We start from the raw sequence: 19,763 nt of genomic DNA on the forward strand, positions 1-19,763 counted from the left end.
GCTGAAATCTTTCTGTTTGCAAGCTCTATTGAAGTGCTGAACTCCATAAGAGAGGTAATTTTACTCTTGCTGAAAACTGGTATGACTCAGTGTAATAAGCCAAAAATATCCTACAGATCAGAAGATAAATATTTGAAAACTTGCCTTTTAGTAGCCTTTTAACAATAACAATTCTGAACACGTTTCTTAGACATAAAGATTTCCTCCTGCTACCATACTGTATACGCAGCACAGTAAACTTAGGTATGTATAAAATGATATAAACATTAATAGTTTCACAATTGTGTTTTAGAAAGACTATTTATAGAGAAAATACAAAATGCCTCCCAAAAGTATACTTAGATGTAAGCCACCATAATCTTCTTGCTCATGCAGCAGGAAATCTAATACACCAGCTCAATAAACCTGTAGGAAACAAAGGTTTTATGTAGCATTAAGAGTCACAATATTAAAATACCACATATTACATTCAACTACTCTTACAACACTCATTTTAAGAGCCAAGAAAATTAAGTGCCAGTTTGAGAGTAGTAATATCATAACATGCAGAAAGAGACTAGAGAAGTACAAAAATATGTGGAGCCCTCATGATATCTTTGTTGCTTGGGTCAGATCCAAACACTTGATGGTATTGACATTTTGGGTTATCACCAGAAAATACTGCCCTAACACAGCAGTATTCCCCAGAATGTGCTGCAAAATGTAAATTCTCATCAGCTGACTCAGTGACAGTCTTTTGAAATGTATACTTTACCCTTTTTATCATTAAGAACAATAAAGTCATCATTATCAGTGATACGTCAGTCAAAATCCAGGTTTAAGTATAGGTGCATGAGAAAACAGAGATACGGGTTTGTGAGAATACATTAAAACAGGGTGCAGAGATCATTGACCTTGGCCAGAATAATCTAGACAATTTATAAAAATTTGTGATTCAGTCACTAAGTCTTTTTGCAAAAAAAAAAAAAAAAACAACTATAATTATTTTATGACTTTTTTTAAAAAAAAGGTTATTGCCTGTATTATTTATATTTTCTGGTGACTACTCCCCAGATTGTTACCAGAAGTCATGTTTTGCAGGATTTAACTCTTGGAGGCACAGCTCATAGGAAGACTAGAAACCCCTTCAGGGCATGAAACAAGCTTTTTTTAAAAAATAGGATACCTAATTGAAATAATAAGCAAATTTTAGATAAACACAACATTGAATAATAAGGGCTGCATTGTGAAGGTGTAAGAATTCTGTGTTTGTAGTTGTATCACACACCTGAAAAAAAGACCTTAGGTGTGCATTTGTGGAAGTGTTTAATTCATCTTATTTAATTTTTAAAATCCATCTTTTAAACTGGAGGAAATACCAGCTGGCATAAAAAAATTCCTTGCAGGAGGAAAATATATCTAAAAGCAAATTGTCCATATCTGTTACTGGGAGGCCAAGCTTGTGCAAGCAATTGTCATGCAAGCAGAGTTGTAAGTAATAATGTGGCCTTTAATGACGGAATGATGGACCTGCCAAGCACTAGCTCCTGCCATAGACTGCTTGTATTTCCCTGCACAAAGATGCCCATCTGGGAGTTATTAACATATCCTCGTCAATTCAGAACCTACTTTAACATAATCCATATTTGCTGGAGAAAGTCCAACATCAGCCAGAGAACAGTGGCCACGTGATCCAATGACACATTTCAAGCAGCACACATAAAGCATGCTTGGCCAGCTAAGCAATTCAGAAATGCAAATAGCAAAAGCATTTCCTCCTCTTATATGAATAGGACAAATCCTTTTTGGCATAACATCTTACACGCTTTTAGTAGTGGATGGAAAGAGCAGAGGTAGGTCAGGGACAGGTAGGTGCTTTTTCATTTCATTCCAAGCATGCTGACACGCTCAGTCTCAGACCAAAGCTGCCGTTTCCAAGACCCAAGGAACGCTACATGGGGATACTGGGAGAGAGTACAAATTCTCTTACATCAGCAGTATCTCACGCTTGCTTCTATGATACTTGTAAAAGTCAGCATTGTTTATTTAAAGGGACCCAAACTCAGCATCAAGGAAGCCTTTGGTTAGAAAATTGCTTGGTCCTACAGGACCTAGTCTACCCTTGGAAGCTCATGTTTTCATAGAAGTAGGTTTTTATTGTTATTTATAATTTTGAGCGATTCACTGTTTTGAAAGTTTTCTGAAGCTTCACTGCATTATCAGTAAAAGTCACTGATACTTCAATGCAGGTGAGATACTGTGAGAGCACCAGCACTCATGGAGGATTTGGCACAGCCCTCAGATGTATGATATTCCAGGGTGTTGACAGCTAAAAAACTAAGCCCCTTTTTAATCCTCAACTCCATGCAATATGATATTTACTGACTTCAGTTTCTGACTGGATAAAACCCCAGAAACCTTTTTTCCTCCTTTTTCATCCAGTCTTACTCCATTTTGTGATTTCTGGTGTTCAAACTAACGTTGCTTACGACCTTTAAAGAGCTTTGGGGAGATGCTGCTTTTCCCATCACCCAGCTGCTATGGATGGGTTCCAGTGTATGTCTGTGAGCTGCAAAAGCATAGTGTAAACATCAGCTTCCCTTTAAACTTCAGTTTAACATTAGGACTCCTGTCCAAAGATCATAGTTAAAGATAACCGAAGTGTTACTATATTCCTTTGTGTGGCTCAGTCATGACCCTAATTAATGTGTCTAGTTTTGACATGTATTTCTTTAAGTAATGGGTGGGTTTGTTTTGACAATTAGACAGAGTTGACAAGGAAATTTTCCATCAAACTGGGTCATAAAAAGTACATTATTCAGCATTATTATGAGTAAAGCACTATTTATTACCTGAACTTTACAATACACCATTATCAATCATTACCTGTCATTAAGGTATGTTAACATGAGATCAAAGAGACAAAGGCAACTTAAACAAACAGAGGTGCAGAGAAAGCTTTTAGACTTGCTTATTTAAATCAAAACAAGTGTGGTTGAGTCCATTGATTAGCTAGAATTTCCTTTCAATGGAAGATGCAAATCAACTAATCACTGCAATCTCAGAGCATCATGTATTCCTTGACACAGATCACAGCTGTGTTCTTTCTGAGATAAAAGTGGCTAGATGCACCCACAGACAGAGGAAAACACCACAGGGCTTTCTGGCTGCAAGTTTAGAATCACTATCACATCAGCTTTCACCTAAAATATTATTTGCTCATGCATTAAAAATAATCAGTAGAAAGAATCTAAAACTGAGGGAGGTTCTTGATTTTAGGGGATTCATTTCTTTAAAAAAAATGCCAACCTGCCAATTGAGCAGATTATTCCAGGCTCATAAGCCAAGTTTCTTAGTTAACGATTTTCATAACAGTGATGCCCAAGTGTTTGAATCCTGAAACATGATTCCTTTAACAAGTTCCATGCAATGTTTAAACACAAATACTGAAACACCACTTTGTGTCAAAACAAAAAAGACCTACAGAAGAGGTCTCTCATCATGCTCTGTGCCACTGACCTCAACAGCCATCTTGAAACTCAGGAAATGATCCCTGAAAGCACAACCCTCTTGCAGCACTGAACAATACTGGTTTATGAGCAACATTACAATTAAACTATTACAATATTTCCCTGGAGCTTGCACAAGTTTTTCAGTCAAGATAAAAGATTTTAGATGTGTGAGCATGTTCTGGTTTTTTCATCTGCACTATTTAACAGTCTTGCTGCAGTCTGCAATTTTATTCCGCCCTGCAAGGTTCAATCAATGTTCCAGAAAGATGAGAAGGACAAAACTAGAAGTCACAAACTGCTTCTGACCAACCCTATGCCAAAATCTTTCTAAAATTTCTGAACCATTTGGCTTCCTTGTTTCTCAGTTAATCAGACTCTACTATTTTCCAAATAAGATTATATAGACACAAATTCTGACTTCTATGAAAATGTTTCCCTCAAAAAAAAGTTGCATCAATGCATCTATAATATATGCTTAATCCTTCTCTTAACCAAAACTTCTGCACTATGACAGAGCCAAACATTCACTCAGCACAGATGCAGACCAGCCTGTAGTCTCAAAAATTTTAACCATAGCTTCATTCTACATTATACACACATGTAATACATAATGGATTGTGGGAGGTTGATTCAGAAGAGGGTAGTAGTCCTCAAAGTGTTCCAAAGTAGTTATTACCATGTTTAGGCCTTTATTAGGAGCTAAAACTTCACTCAGGAGCATTCCCTCATTAGATTTAATCCCTCAAAGATTTAAGACATCTTTTAAAATTTAGGAAGCGAACTAGATAATTTTGTTAGGTATCTTTTAAGCTTATTTCAACACTCACTAAGCTCATATACATAACATAACCATTAACTTTATACAAACCTCTCCTGACCAATCCCTGACTTTAATCCTGATCAGCTAGGTAGGAGGGAAAAAGAACCACTCTCAGTATATAGTTGCACATTTTTGCTTATCTGCAGATTCATCCCAGATTTGTGTTGGGGGGATTTTTATTGTTTTTTTTTTTTTTTAACAAATGCATGGCCAGTAAAGTAGTATTAGCTCAGTCACCGCATAGATTGAAACCTAACACTGTTCAAGGCTCTTTCATCTTCTATCCTGAGCCACACGAGCTCAGAGCAACCTCTTAGGTAAATAAGAGTTTCAGAAGTTGATAGTTACACATCACTGCCTAGAAGTAAAAGGCTTCGTTCACACGTGAGTGGTGCCACTCCTACAGTGTACGTGTTTCCAGTAGAGGCCTCAAGATACAGAGAAAGAAGACTACACAAACAACCCTCTGAAAGAGAAGGCAACACCTCACTACATCTGCTTTACTTTTCTGTAAAATAAGTTGTTAACGTTCATTGTCTACTCAGAGTATTTTTTAAAAATTCTAGCTGTATAATGGTATTTGACTAATTAGTGCTTAAAGTACCATGGAAGTGATAAATCTAGAGAGCATATTGCATAATGCTAATGTTCTCTATATAAAAGTGGTCCAAAACATGATCACAAGCACAAGTATGCCTTATATACTGAAAAGGTAAAGGCTATTCTGCATTTGTTAATGTTTACATATTGTATTTTGAAATACAGGACCTATATATTAATTTTCGGATCACTCACCAGCTATGGAAATAGAGCTACCTTTAAAGCATAACACTTAATGCCTTTGATGCTATGCAGTCGATAGTGCACACGTGTTGTCAGAAATGAGGTATCACACTGCGTAAAACCCAATCTGGAGCAAGAACTTAGTTCAGCAAAATATAATTATTCCAGAAATATCTAAAAATTATTTTTCCTTAAGAGTGGAGTTAGAAAAAAATCTTTTGTGAGGCATGTTTGGGGATCTTTAATTACCTCAGTCATTAAAGATCTCTGTAATACACACTCTGATAGAGAGATCAGATGTTGCCAGCATGGATGATAGCCTACCTCAGTCCAGATTTACAGACGTAAAGCTGTACTATAAATACACAGTGCTCAAATTACTGTGAAGTCATTCTGATTTATTATAAATTCTTGATAACTACCCTCACGTTTTCTCTGACACTGAGTGTAACTGACACACTACTGCCAAGGAAATGGTAGCGTCCAAAATTCAGTTCCAGAAGGCAAATAAGGAGAGGGTAGACAAAACAGGGGATATAGCCCAAATTCATCAAAACAAGTAATGCTGGGACTAATCTGAAACCTCCCCAATGCAAAAAAAAAAAAAAAAAAAAAGACTTCAGAAAGGAATAGAGAGGATCACAAACCAGTGAATACGGTTTTCAGTCCAGGCCTGATGGGACAAATCAAAAACCCCCCCAACAAAAAAAAAAAAAAAAAAAAGAAGACTTCAGAAATCAGTAAGAACTAAGAGGTAGAAAGAAATTGTAAGAGAAAACATTAATTGCTCCTCACATTTTTCTTATTATGATATTTTTGGCTTTTTTTTTTTTAACACCGTTGAGGTGTTCCATTCAGACATCTTTAACATCTTACAAATATTCTAAGAAAACAGATTCTACAAGCTTCGGGACACCCGTTGTTGCAATGGAGCTACTTCTGTTTTCAGAGAAACCAAAGATTCTCTCCCATTCCACCTCCACAAACTTTTTCACTGAAAATAACACTCAGAAACATGGCGTTCTTTCATTCTCTTCTTTTGGTAGCTGCTGCGTTGCTTCACTCTACCTGGCCTATTGCATACCATCTAGCTACATGATTTTTACCTTTTACAACTCATTTTTAATTGCGTATCATCGCTACCTTTCTTGTAAAGAGACAGGGCTCTGCCATTACTACTAATTATCCAAATCACCAGTCACTGTTTGCACGTGTGTGGCCTTGCCTAGAGCTTTTAACCACAAGTTTCGTCACTAAATTAAAGCGAGTTGGAGGCATCTCTGCTGCAGTGACAAACTAATAAACGTTGCATGACATTCCTTTTAAGCCATTTGGAAGTATTCTTTCTAGGATTACAGTACTCAAACAACAGAATTTGGTGGGGGGTGGGAGACAGGGAAGGCTGGAGGTCTATCCTGTGCTGTGGGTTGATGCACAGCTATCCCATCAAACTGCAGCCACAACAGCACTGCAACCTTAACCAAATTGTCTCAAACACACTTGTTGACAGAACTCACAACAGTGAGAGCCCCACCTTTACCCTGGCCTCAGAGTAGCTCCAGATCCATTGTTTGCATTTGAGAATGCTCTGGAAAAGGTCTTTCTCTTCATCCTGATCACACTGACCAGAGTCTACTGCTTTCCTCACACTGGATTTCACCTCACTCTCTAAATTTTTTAGTGTAAACTAATAATACCACATTTATTAAATGACATAGAAGGATCCAAAATCAAGAAAAAGCTAGCATCTTCCTCATTAAGCCACAGCTGCAGCATGAGCACACATTTGCAGATGGGACATTTGCTCTCAGCCTCACAGCAACACAGCCAACACACCTTGTTTTTCTGCAAGGGTTCACCTTGCCCTGTCTCTTACCTACACATCCACTTCCTTCACGTAACATTTAATCCTTTCTTTTCCTTGTGGGGTTTGTGGGGCAATGAGCTGATATGTGAGGGATACTGTCACCCATCCCTAACTCTCTTCCACTTCTCATAAATCAGTCCCTGGAGTAGGACTAGAAGTAGTTACACCCTCCATTCTCTAGGACCCCTAAACCTTTGATACAAAACAGATCATCTGTAGCATTGCAAGCAGAGGCACTCATTCAGAAAAAGGCACGTGGCTGGACCTGCAATGGCAGCAACAGCAATTTTCACATTAGAGCCCTGACCTAAGCCCACGCTGTCCGCTGAGTGTTCACACACAGGCCATTTGGCAAGTCTGCCTGCGTCCACTCAGATAATGCCTTCTAACCTCAGCCCTGCAAACCTTGCCCACAAGAGAGTTCAGACAAGCCACTGTGCTCCTACAGAGTATTTAAACTTCAATGAATCTGCTTTCATCCCCTCACAAGAATATGTTAAAAGAAAAAGAAATCTTTGATTAGCACTAAATGGAATAATAACTGACATTTCAGTTCAATAACAGAATTAACTCTGTTTAAATGGTCCTGTTTTCCTATTTTCTTGTAGGTTTGGTTTTTTTTTTAATCTTGGTTAGTAAATTACATCCTAGCAATAGAATGTTAAATACTTACAATACTATTGTTGAACTGAAGATACTTAAGTTTTATGAAGCCGCTCCAGAGATAGATACTTAGTACTCTACAGATAGGTTAATTTAGCATAAAATAGTACAGTGCCTTCCTTATTTCTGTTAATTCACTTTGAAATTATGATACCAGGCCAAGAACGAGTCACACATCACACAATGGTCTTCATGCACAGATTTCCCAATTAACTAAGATACACAAAAAACTTCCAGCTCCTGTTAACATCAGTTTGTCAACTCTGCACTGTCTACCTCAGAGAAGAAATGTCTGTACAGTGAAAATGAGAACAACCACCCGTTAGAGTGCTCTGAACTGCCACCACCTGGAATGCGTTCAGGTCACCACAATCTCAAGGTCAAGTACACAATCTCTGTTTCTTGATTTTGTTGTCATTGCACGAATATTTACATTGCACAGAAGCTGACATCCTCAGCAGTGCCAGCACAAACCTGATTTCTAAGGGACATTCAAATGGGTCTGTTAATGTCTGGGGTGGGGGGGGGTTGCCAAAGGTTTTTTTCAGAATTCTGCGGAAGTCAAGGAGAACAAATTTTCAGAGGAGTTTGCCTTCAACTTCATGGTTATAAGCATCAGCAAAAGCACGCTGAAAGCCTCTCAGAGGGGGAACACATCCTCCAAACACCTCACCAGTGCTGGTTCACGGCTCGTGAGGGCAGAAACTGCTGTTTGCTGCAGCAGAGTTGGGAACTAAGGAGCAGGGGCTGAGCTTGACCCGGCTGGTCTCAACCACTGCTTGCTTTGGTAGAGCTCTTTTCAAACGGACCCAGAAGGCTCACAGAACATGATCTTCAGTTACTATGAACATACATCAGCTTCATGCGACCACATATTCCTCTTTCAAATGAGGTAGCTCAGGGCAATTCCCCAGTCAATGCAGTAAAATCAGTCTGCAGCAACACTAAACTTTGCAGGAATTGTGTGCCTCTTCTCTCACAGCAGGTCACACAAAAGACTGAGAAGGCCTAAATCCTAATCTATTTTGCAATAAAAGTATTGTGTGCAGCCTGCAGGCTCTGGCCTCGGGGTGGACTGCCGAAAAGACAAACAAAAAAAAATTGGTCACTACTCCATTAATCCTTATTACAGACATTACCAAGGAGAAAACTATTCCCTTAAATTTGCATTTCTGTGTTATCCCTTGCACTTGGGTCAACTCAGTCTTGACTTTCAGAATGTGATGTGTTCACTGAGGAATAAAAAACTTACACAACTGACCCAATCCACTGTAAGAATAATGAGAAAATCATGTCGTGTTGTTGGTGGGTGCTATTCATTAACATTCAAGTGCTGAAAAGCCAATAAATTATTACCAAAAGGAAATGTAAACAACTTTCTCTGAGGAAGGACTGCATACAGTAGGCTGAAACCTCCTTCAAGTTAATTGCAACACAGTTCACTAATGAAACTTTCCATCTATTAAATCTTAACAGGCATAACTATAAAAATGGCGCCAAGCTCTTTCTCCTGCCTAGGAATGCCCCAGACAGCATCTGCAGAGATTTTCACACGTACTGTCTTTGCAGGGATTAGTAATTATCCCTAAGAAGCAATGGCAACATACAACTAATTTCACACTGGTCATGGAGTTTTCAAATTAATTTGTATACTGGATCTCTGGCTGTAGGAAAGTCTATACCAACGGTACCTGGTTCTTACCGAGTACTTTGCTGCAGATCTGACCCAAAGTGTTCTGAAGTCAACAGTAATCACCTTCCTTTGCTTTCACTGAGCTCAGGATTAGGGTCAAGATTAGCAAGAACATCACCAGCATTTCAGCCAAGATGTGTGTTTGCTTTTGAGGCAAAAATTTAAATTCCGCCCCTTCACACCTGTTCAAAAGAGACCATGCAGTAGTGCTGATGGGTAACATCTCTTCTGGCACATAGTGCATTACAGAGACTACCTTTGCTTTTTCAAGGCTCTGTACACCATCTTGAACCCCACTGCTTTTAACCTTACACTTCGTTTCCTCCTCTCACGATATTAGCTGTCTTAACTGGTATCTGTGTTTCTCATATGCAAAGTTTGTCCAAGATCTTCTACCAGCTCATGTCAAGATGGTTTTAAGCCTTACTTTTCTGCCACTTCCTTCATGTTTTCAGCTGTCCTTCACATCTTAACTTTATCTGCAAAATAGCCTTAAGGGTGATCCAAAACATGTGGATTCATTCACTCCTGAATATTTTAGTGACTGTACTGTAAAAAACTGTTAAAGACACACAGAGGAGGAAAATCATCCTTTTGCTATTCTCCTCTGTTCAGTGAGGCTATTGAAATACAATCACTATTTGTAAGTCAGGCAGGATGCTCTTTCAAGGAGAAAATAGAATTTTTTGAAGGCCTGTGAGTGGACATAAATACATTAAGTAACCATAGCTCTGTATACCAATCAGTCATTTTCAGACATCATATTTTAAGTAAAACTAGAATGCCCACATTGATATATATATCAAGTGAATGATCCCATTTATGATCTGATTTCAGCAAGCTGAAGCCAGGAAGAAAAATTATCTCCAGTATATGCAAGTTTGACTCCTTGAAACTGAAGTATTAATTAGTTGAGCAAAAATAAAAAATGCTTTTATTTGCCAATATTTTTTTTTCCTCAATAACTTCACTGTTTCTCCTTTGACTACTTGAACTGGAGAAATCCCAGTATGCATTTTCTGGATGACCTTATCAGCTCAGTCTTTGAACATTTTTAATCAGGGATAAACACATCCCAATTACATGTCTACCTTAGTAAGTACTTGGAAACATCATTTGTTCCAGTATGGCTTAAAAGATGTGAAAACCAAATCACTTCTGTCTCCTCTTAATTTGTCTTCCTAATTCAAGTAATAAAGTTCAATTGTATTATACAGAGGAAGGAAACATTCCATGATACTGTATGAGTTGCAGGAGTACCAAGTTAATTACACATGGTACAGAAACTGGAAACAGAACTTCTAAATAAAAACTACAAATCTATTTTTATTATCCATGTGTTGCAGTTGGCAAGTACCAAAGTGTGTGGTGCTATGTAGTACACTAACAAGACAGCCTGATATACAGGAAACAAAGTGTTTTAGAAATTTAAAGCACAAATATTTAATTACTTCTCCAAAGCTTAGCTTAATTTTAGAGGTTGTCTTAACTGGCAATGTATGTTCTTATACTTTAGCAGGCTCAAAACACAGCCAGAGTGATGGCATAATACCTAAAATGAAGAATTCCTGTCTCTACCACAAGATAATTTACCTTTTTCAAGTTTAATTAAAAGGCAGTTGCCAAACATTTCATTTCATACTTCAAACAGGAAGCTGTAACTCAACTTTAGTTTTTCATTTAGAAGAAATAACAATTAACTTGTGTTTACAGCAATGACATTTTTATATTAATAAAAATCATAAAGATTAGCTACATTTTTCCTTTGTATTAAATAATCCTGGAGTAATTCATAACTTCTAGATGTCATAGCTATAAGGCTGAACTGTTCTGGGAAAGGAAGTGATTGCAGAAAGGAGGGTTTGAGCTGCAGAATGGAAAAAAATTCTGTACTGCTTTATTTTAGAAAAAAAAAATCTAACATTAGATGCCTTGAAATAACTTTTATATTTTTACTGAGACAAAGTGAGGGAGTCAGTGTGTGCAGATCTCATACTCTTGAGAATTTCCCTGAGAGCATTTTGCTAAACAAGACTTGGCAACGCATCAGCATCTCGGTTCAGGGGCAAACACCGAGATGAACTATTAAGAGTTCACTAATGAGTTCTGCAACTAGCAAAAAAAAGGTCTGTGGAAAGTTACAGTGCTATTCACGCAAGAGATAAATCACCAAGAGCTGATACCTGACTTGCATAGGCAAGTAAAAGTCCTGAAGTGATTTTCAAGAGGTTGCACCTCTAAGATTAGTCCAGGCTAATGCTTAAACATTGTGTACTATCGTGACACTGAACTACTACATTAGAAGACAGTTAGGAATCAAGCGGGTCTACGCAAGTTCAAAGGAAACCGTACTCTGCCAAGGCTCACATCGAAATGTCAAAATCCCTTCACTGAAGGGTTGTGCAGTCAGGTAAGTGCAGGGTGGAGCTTTGTTCCCTTTTGAAGGTCAGCATCATCTTTTTGTCTCTCCACCTGAAATTAACTGTTGCTGCTGAGTATCACAGATCAAGGCAACTTTGCACACATTTGGTGCCACAAAGAGCTCAGTTGCCCTGAGCAGCGCAGCAGCTCCAAAGGCATAGCAAAGCACATGACCCTTGCTCTGAATCCTTCATGGGAGAAACTGGGAATGAAAAATAACTATTAAAAAAAAAATTAATATTTTTTGTAGCAAGCAATAAGTAAAGACAAAAATTTCATCTCTGTTATTTTGATCATTCTTTATCTACCCACAGGATACTATCAAGGCATTTCAGGTTTTACTTGGAATAGAGATAGTAGGAATTGAGATGATAAGCATAGATCAGTTTTGAAATATGAGGTAGGTAATGTAATGCCTCTAAAGCCAATTCAGATGCAAGATAAGCTTAATTAAAATTTCTATGCAATACCACCTCTGTCTTCCTCTCATATGGTGTCCTTTGACAGCACTGTCTCACAAGCTAGTCCCGGTACATAGATGATGGGCCTTTGGCTGTAAGGGACATCCAGTAAACTGAGAGTTGACGAGCGGCCAGGACCTGCGTAACCTACATGCCATAAGATCAGCTTGTACACTCCCTGATCAAAGCCCACCTCCTCCCAGGCTGCCTTCATGTTTTCTCCATAGTGAGACAATTATCTGTACCAAGGGAGAAGGGACAATATGTACAAGAAGGGAAGCAGGTGACTGACTTGTTTAAGATGTTCAAGCAAAACAGTGAAAAGTAAAGAAGCAACCAAGAACAGCAAGCTAAAATGGTTTCTGGCAATCATTACATCCAATGAAACAAGAAAACGAGCAGAGAGTTACGAAAAACACTAATGGCACATGGAATTATACTTCGATGAAGAACTCTTGTGTTTTAGAAACAAAAACCTCCACACAAAATAAGCAAAAGATTCTGAAACCGCACAAGTACGTACTTTTTTTCAACTTCTGTGCAAACTTTTCACCCCAGGCCCATTTATAGTTCATTATATTCTCTGTTAAGATTTAGGTGGTGTAACTTTAGATATTCTGAAGAACAACCAATAACAGAAATCATCACCATGCCTGTACACAGACAGCCTACAGCTGGGATTTTTTACTTCAATGCTTTGTGCCAAAGACCAAACAGAAAAGGAAATAATTTTCCTGAACCAAAACCTGAATAAGTACTTGAAACTTCAGCTTTTCCTTGTTATCTCTGTTAGAGTCCATACAATTACACATACACAATTTTTTGTTGCATTTCATGACAGCCTCCCAGAATCTATGAATAACAGCGTGGCAAGGTTTGAAAAAGTATGTGCACATGTTTAAGGAAAATGAAAAATAGGATAAGACTGCGGTGTTATACTGCATGATGGATGTAGAGCAGCTCTCCAAGAGTTGGAATACTGTGTGTTGACCTGGTTATTAAAATGTTTATTGTACAACTATATTGACTTAAATCAACAGGATTATGGGGGAAATAAGGAGGAATGACTCAAAATAAGCCACCCTAGCCTAACTTCTGGGAGCTAGTTAAGAAAAAAATGACTGAACTATTTCCTGTGAAGATTCTGCCTCCTTAACACAACAAGGGTTTAAATTTTTCTTGCCACATGAAGCCATGGCTGGAGGCCAAATAAGAGACGCTCTTTTTCTGAATAGGTACGAAGTCAACCTGAAGTTGTTCAGACAGTGGACAACTGCCAAAGCATTTAGATTTGTCATGCTTCATTTGAGACTAGAGACTGATAAACATATAGGCAATGTTGAGACACAGGTACAATTTCAAAGTTACAGAATTTTTCCCTTGAGTTGTTAGTTTCTATAGTTCAAAGAACAACACTTAGGAATTACCAGTATTTTATTGAAATGCATTCCCAACGTAGGATTATGAACGCAGGTAGGTGCTCTGGCTTACTGAGCTGTTCTCATGCAGTTCATTTGGGCCATAACATCCACCTGTTATTCATATTAAATGAGAACTTAGAACAACAACAGTCTGGTTTAAAATAGAAATCAACATTGGTAATTATTTTTGCTTGATTATTTTCCTTCACAAAAAGACCAGCCGTTTTATTTAAAAAGTTTAGTGTCAATACTGCTGTTAAATGGAAGTTGAGGGTTATTTCTGTACTATGTGGTAGAGCAAATGAAATTTAAGTTGTATCTGAAATAACTATACAGTTAGAAAAATATAGTCTATTGATAGCATAGTATTATTTCAATAAATTTTGTACTCAAAATTAATGATTTTAGAGATATATTTAGTTCTTTCATTTCAGAGGATCATAGTTTTAATCAGTTTTAATTTGGCATTTGCATGCTCATATCTAGAAATCTTTACTCTCTTAGTGGTGTCATTAACATTTAAAAAATCGTTATTAGGAATGATTTGTGCATATCCCTCCGTATACAATAAGCAAGTTTTCATTCTAAAGGAAAACTTTAAGACCACTTAGCACACACTCATTTGCCAAAAATACAGATAAAAGCAGTCCATATAAGAACTAAAACTGCTGTCAACACAGTTATCAAAACTTCTAACTCAGCCACCAAAAATGAACACACTAGATTACGAATCCCACCAAAACGACAAAAACAGCACCCAGATGCAGTACAGGTGCTGACTTAGCTGACAGGCATCCCTTGGAACACTGTATGTGCTGATGCCTTGCTTGCCCATCCCAGCCCCTGCTGCTGGAGGGCATCGGGGTAGGTAGGTGGCAAGATCTGTCTGCAGAGATGCAAAGCACATTTCCAGGACAACAGGTTGTGCCAGTTAATAGTTTTCTGGATAACAGATATTCAGCTACCCATGCAAGTCATATCAGACCTGGCCAATCTCACTATCATCCCCATCATTAAGCACTCCTTGCTTTCACCTCCTAGCAGGAGGGGAAAGGACAGCATGACAGGCAATAATGTTTGATTGTTTCTGATTAAGCAGTTTCTAGGGTAAGATACCAAAGATCTCCCTCTCTTAACTGGCCTGTGAGGAACCACATGTGGTGGAATTGCCTTGCTTACAACTTCATGACACATTTTTGTCCAGGTTCTATCCTGTTCAAGAAATACAATTCAATTGTACAGCATCAGGTGCAGGGTTGAAGGAATGTATTAATTATTCAAGTCTGCCTTTTTACAACCTGAATTGAACAAGGCATCCTTTCCAAATGACAACTTGGTCAGTCATCCACAAGCCACCTTTGCTATGTATTTTTTTCATCTGGATGATAGTATTGCCCTCTGCACAGGGCTACAACTTCAAACCAGTCTGGATGCAAAGCCGCACCATACTCACCAGTTTATCACTAAGCAATATCACGTATCACTAAGAGCACATGACAGGAGGGCTCCAAACTTGGTGTAGGTGACGCTGAGATAGACTTTAGAGAACTCAGCTATGAGCCATAAGCACCACAGAAGGTCTGCAGCTGCCTGAGCCAAGGTGTTCACCACCATTCTGTTGACACTGCCATTGCCAAGAGAGGCACTCAACATAGAAATCTTCAGATGGCCATTTGCAAGGTGTTGTTTGTGGGGCCTGGGAGAGTCTGGTACTTGTTCACTCACACTCAGCCCCCAGCAGCCAAATCTCATGCCTTCCCAGACATTCTGCAAAAGCTGTACTTTTAATAGGGCTTGCAAAAAGACTAAGGGTTTGCTTCTCAAATAAATAAGGGATGAAAGGAACTTTCCTGGGGTTGTGCTGGCTCAATTCCTGTTTGATTGACTGCTCATGCTGTTGCATTGGTGGTTATTAGAGCTGGTAAAAAACACAGTTTCTGTCCCACAGGAATTTCTGATACAACATTTGTTTTCATTCTGAAACAGCATTAAAAATTTCAAAATAACGACACTTTCATGGAGTGAGTGATCCTAAAAATAAATTAAGCAATGTCATTGTATGTATATATATGCACATGAGCACATATTCAATCCAAAAGTCTAAACTCTTTTCTTCCCTAGACAATCGCAGGGGTTTACAAGAGTTTTGTTTCCAGATTCACCATATCAGTATTCTAGCTGATTGGTCTTCCTTGGGAAAACCAGAGTACAATGCTGAGCTGCTACCACAATGCTTTCCCTGTCCCCACTGCAGCCTGCTCGAGTCCTAGGTATGTTGGGAACATAAAGTAACCATTTGAAGATTTCTCCAGAAAATTCAGTAAGGAGTGAGCTAACAACAGCTAGCTCCTACATCCTCCTTTCCTTACAGTCCTTCTGTGGGATGCACTGAAATGAGGGGAGAAGATGACTAGAAATTACAAACCTTAGTGTCCTCAGTTAAATGGTCCTTTGGGGCTACAGATGTACCAGGCAGTTTAGAGCAGTCCTTATGCCAACTAATCCAATCCCACTTTTCTCTTAGCCCAAATACACAGCTAGTGACAGAATCCTTTTAGCCAGCATGACCATATTCTGAGCAAAGAGCAAATAAGAACCAGCAGCTGGCAGAAGTAGGCATGTGATGACCTGCAGAGATTGTCCAGCATAGTACTTCCTGTCTTATTCTTTTCTTTCTCTTTAAAATAATAATGTATTGCCTACAACGGACAAGGGACATTCTGCTTATCTTCAAAGCCATGAAATGAAGGAACTGACTGTCCAGTCTTCACACCTTTCCAGGTTCCAATGAAAACCTCGTTACCATTTTGCACCATCCATCCCTCCCAAATCTTTCCATCCCAGGGTGAACCAAATAGTGCTAAGGTTAATATTACTGCATCACAGCCTACTAGGCAGAATACAGCTGTGTGATTGTCTCTTGGCTTAAAATAGTCTTTATAAAGTGCTGCACTTTAGGGAAATAATGATAGCAAAGAAATGTCAGATTTTGCTCTTGTCGTTGAAGAACAAAATCTGACAAGGGTGGTTGTCAACTGTTATGCCTTTGTACTGAAAAATCGTACAACACTTTTAAGTTACATATAATGTTTTTATAGCCTTTTAACAAGAGGAGCACCACTGGGTAGGATTTTAATAGGGGAAATGGGATTGGCAATTTATTTATTTATTTTAAACCACCTGAATTCCCCAAGTTCTTCCTTGATTTAAGCCACAGTTTGTATTATTAACAGAAGAGATTATAAGCATCTAAAGCAGACACGGTTTTCATAAAGCTCTCTTAAGTAATGATGATCCTACAGCATTCAGACAAGTCAGGGGTCAATATGACCTTATTTGCCTGTGCCTTTCATTAGGAGCACTCTTTCTGCAGTACCATACTTCTGGTACCTCTGAATACACAGAGGATTCATGCTTCAGTTCTGCATGTATTAAGAATGCAGCCATAGCAACTACTAGCATTAATGAACTATTTGCTTATGCAGTAATAATTAACTTCCATTACATTACTTTGTGTGATTACTTTCTTAATTGCCTGAATTATGCATCCATTTAATATTTAATAACCATTCTCAGAAATCAGACACTGGTAAAAAAACAAATTGCTCACAGTTTCCTTGCAATAATTAAGCTCACAAGAATAAATGAAACCTTTTAAAAATGAATGCCTTGTGATTATATCCTTGCATATAGAACAAGATCCTAAATTAGCTATTTATTAAGTCTAAATTTAAGACCAAATAGTACATTTTTCACTTACGCCTTGGGAAATCAACCTATACAGTACCTGACATCGCCAGCATAATTAAGTGCCATCTATTTACTTTGAGAGTCACGAATTCTGCATTAGTATTTAGAACATTCAGAAGCACGTGTGGGGAAATCTTTTAAAATGCCTCCTTGGAAAAACAGCATCTTCTTTACCTGAGGTAGCTGCTTAGTTGTGCTTAAAGTACTGGAAAGATCTGTGAAGCGTAAATAGCCTTCTGATTGGGAGGGTTGGGAAGGATTTTTTTTTTTTGTCGTGTTTTAATTTACATAAAAACAATGGGAATACAGTTATACAGCCTGAGGTCAGGCTTACCAAACAGGACTAAATTCATTGTTGTATATGAAATAATGTTTACAATCAAAAACAAGCAGTCTGATCTAGTAGTTTTTTCATGTTGTCATCCATCTCTTTCTGAGCCCTCATGCCCCACTAGCACCCAAGCAAAGCCACATGCTGATTTGCAAAGTGATAATGCCATTATGTTATTGCACATCAGCTCTCTTTCCCAGTGGTTTGCAATGAAATCACTGGCTTAAATACTGTGTGAAACTCTTTTATTGTACATTGGTTTGATTAATAGAGTCTGCTGAGCTGGACAAGACAGATAACTGTTGTAAAGGGTTTTTGGTTTGCTTTTTTTTTCCTGAGTTGCATCTGCAAAATTGCTCTGGCCATTCCACATTGATTATGGCAGCCATGTACAGATGTGTTTATCTGAACCATAACACAGTTCAGCTGAAGCTACAGGAACACCAGCATGTTATGCCCTCTCTTTTCCTAGGCACACATACCACAGACAAAATGTATACAGAAAAAACATATTCCAGGCATCCTGCACCCAAATAATCCAAAACCAATAAGAGAAACAATTGAAGGGCTTATTTGCCAAGAGGCAGGTGAAGGAGCAGTGGCTGCTCTCCCTCTTGCTGAAAATGCTCCACCTGTACGGGCAATCTGCAGGGAGCCAGGGAGGGAGGGAGGGACAGCGCGGGTTTGGGTGTCAGGAGCCAGCAATGGCTGCTAGCCTGAGTTCCCAAACTGAGCTAAATTGATGCCAATCTCACTGGCTGTTGTTACAGTGGGCAGCATCATTAGGATTTGCTTTTTAAATGATCTCTCAGCCTGTAAGTCTGAGAGCTGCTAGCAAGGCAAGGTTAGAAAGAAAATGATGGCAGCATGTTGATGCTTCACAGACCTCATGATAGTTTCCGTCTGTCATTATTTACGTTTGACTAGATGCGTCATGTCAGCTACCTAGAAGGCACTTTAATATGAAGCTCTTGTTTTCCTCTGCTTTTTCACATCCAGACTGGGTACTATTATTTTTTTTGCATCACTACACTTAGGTGAAGCTTGCTTCAATTTCTCCATAATGACACACAGAGAAATAAAAATTGTTTAGCTCGTGTTATTATACATACCTCTATTCTAACAGAACTCTTCAACACTGTTCACAAAATGGTGAATTTAAATCAATAAACAGACATCTATCAAAAGGTCAACCTAATTTTAATCTTTCAGCTTCTTTACCAATATTTTAAGCAAAACCATTTCTTCCTTCATCTTTCAGTAAATATTGTACTAGTGGATTGCAGCAGCAACTGATAGTTTTAATGGTTGATGGCATTTATTAGTTCAATTAATGTGTTATTAATACTGCTTTATAATGTGATGAGTGCTGTCAGACTCAATGTAAATAAGGTTACAGCTATCAAGTATGTGTCAGTTTTGCCATTATACTATCTCTTGGCAATTCAGATTCAAAGGATTCATTGGCACGGGTTTGGGATGAAATGTGTAATTTACTCCTGAGTAACACAACCAGCCCTGATTTCGATCCTGATCCAATAACTTTTTACAACCATGGTGGCTCACGCAATGGAAAAGGACCAAATCCTTCATGCTTTCTTGCAGACAAAGCTCTTGTTCAGAAATATGCTGCATCTAAGCATGCATTGCCCTCCTCAATGGGCTTGGCGGGATGTAAAATGCCATTTAAAACCCATCCCTCTGCCATGTCTCAGGCAGGGACTCACCCACAACATTTTTTTAACTTTTTTATTATTATTATTTGTGCCCAAAAGTAGCATTTCAATCACTTTGTGGACTGTCTTTGCTGAATAATCATATAAACTTACTAATACAAACTTTTTCTAATTCTTCATCTCACCAAGGCCCCTGTTTTGCCTTCTCATTTTATCATATGTGAAACTAAGTGACAAGCTCTTTGCATGCTTTCATTTATCTGGGCTGTGAGGGGTCTAGCAAAGCTTTGGGTAGAGTGAGACAATCAACAGCTCAATATTGCCAAAAATTATTCAATAATATTTGATCAGCTTGATTTTGTTCACTTAGGTCTGAATTTAGCTAG

Source organism: Buceros rhinoceros, unplaced genomic scaffold, assembly GCF_000710305.1.
Source record: "Buceros rhinoceros silvestris isolate BGI_N320 unplaced genomic scaffold, ASM71030v1 scaffold14797, whole genome shotgun sequence".
Classification (NCBI taxonomy): Eukaryota; Metazoa; Chordata; class Aves; order Bucerotiformes; family Bucerotidae; genus Buceros; species Buceros rhinoceros.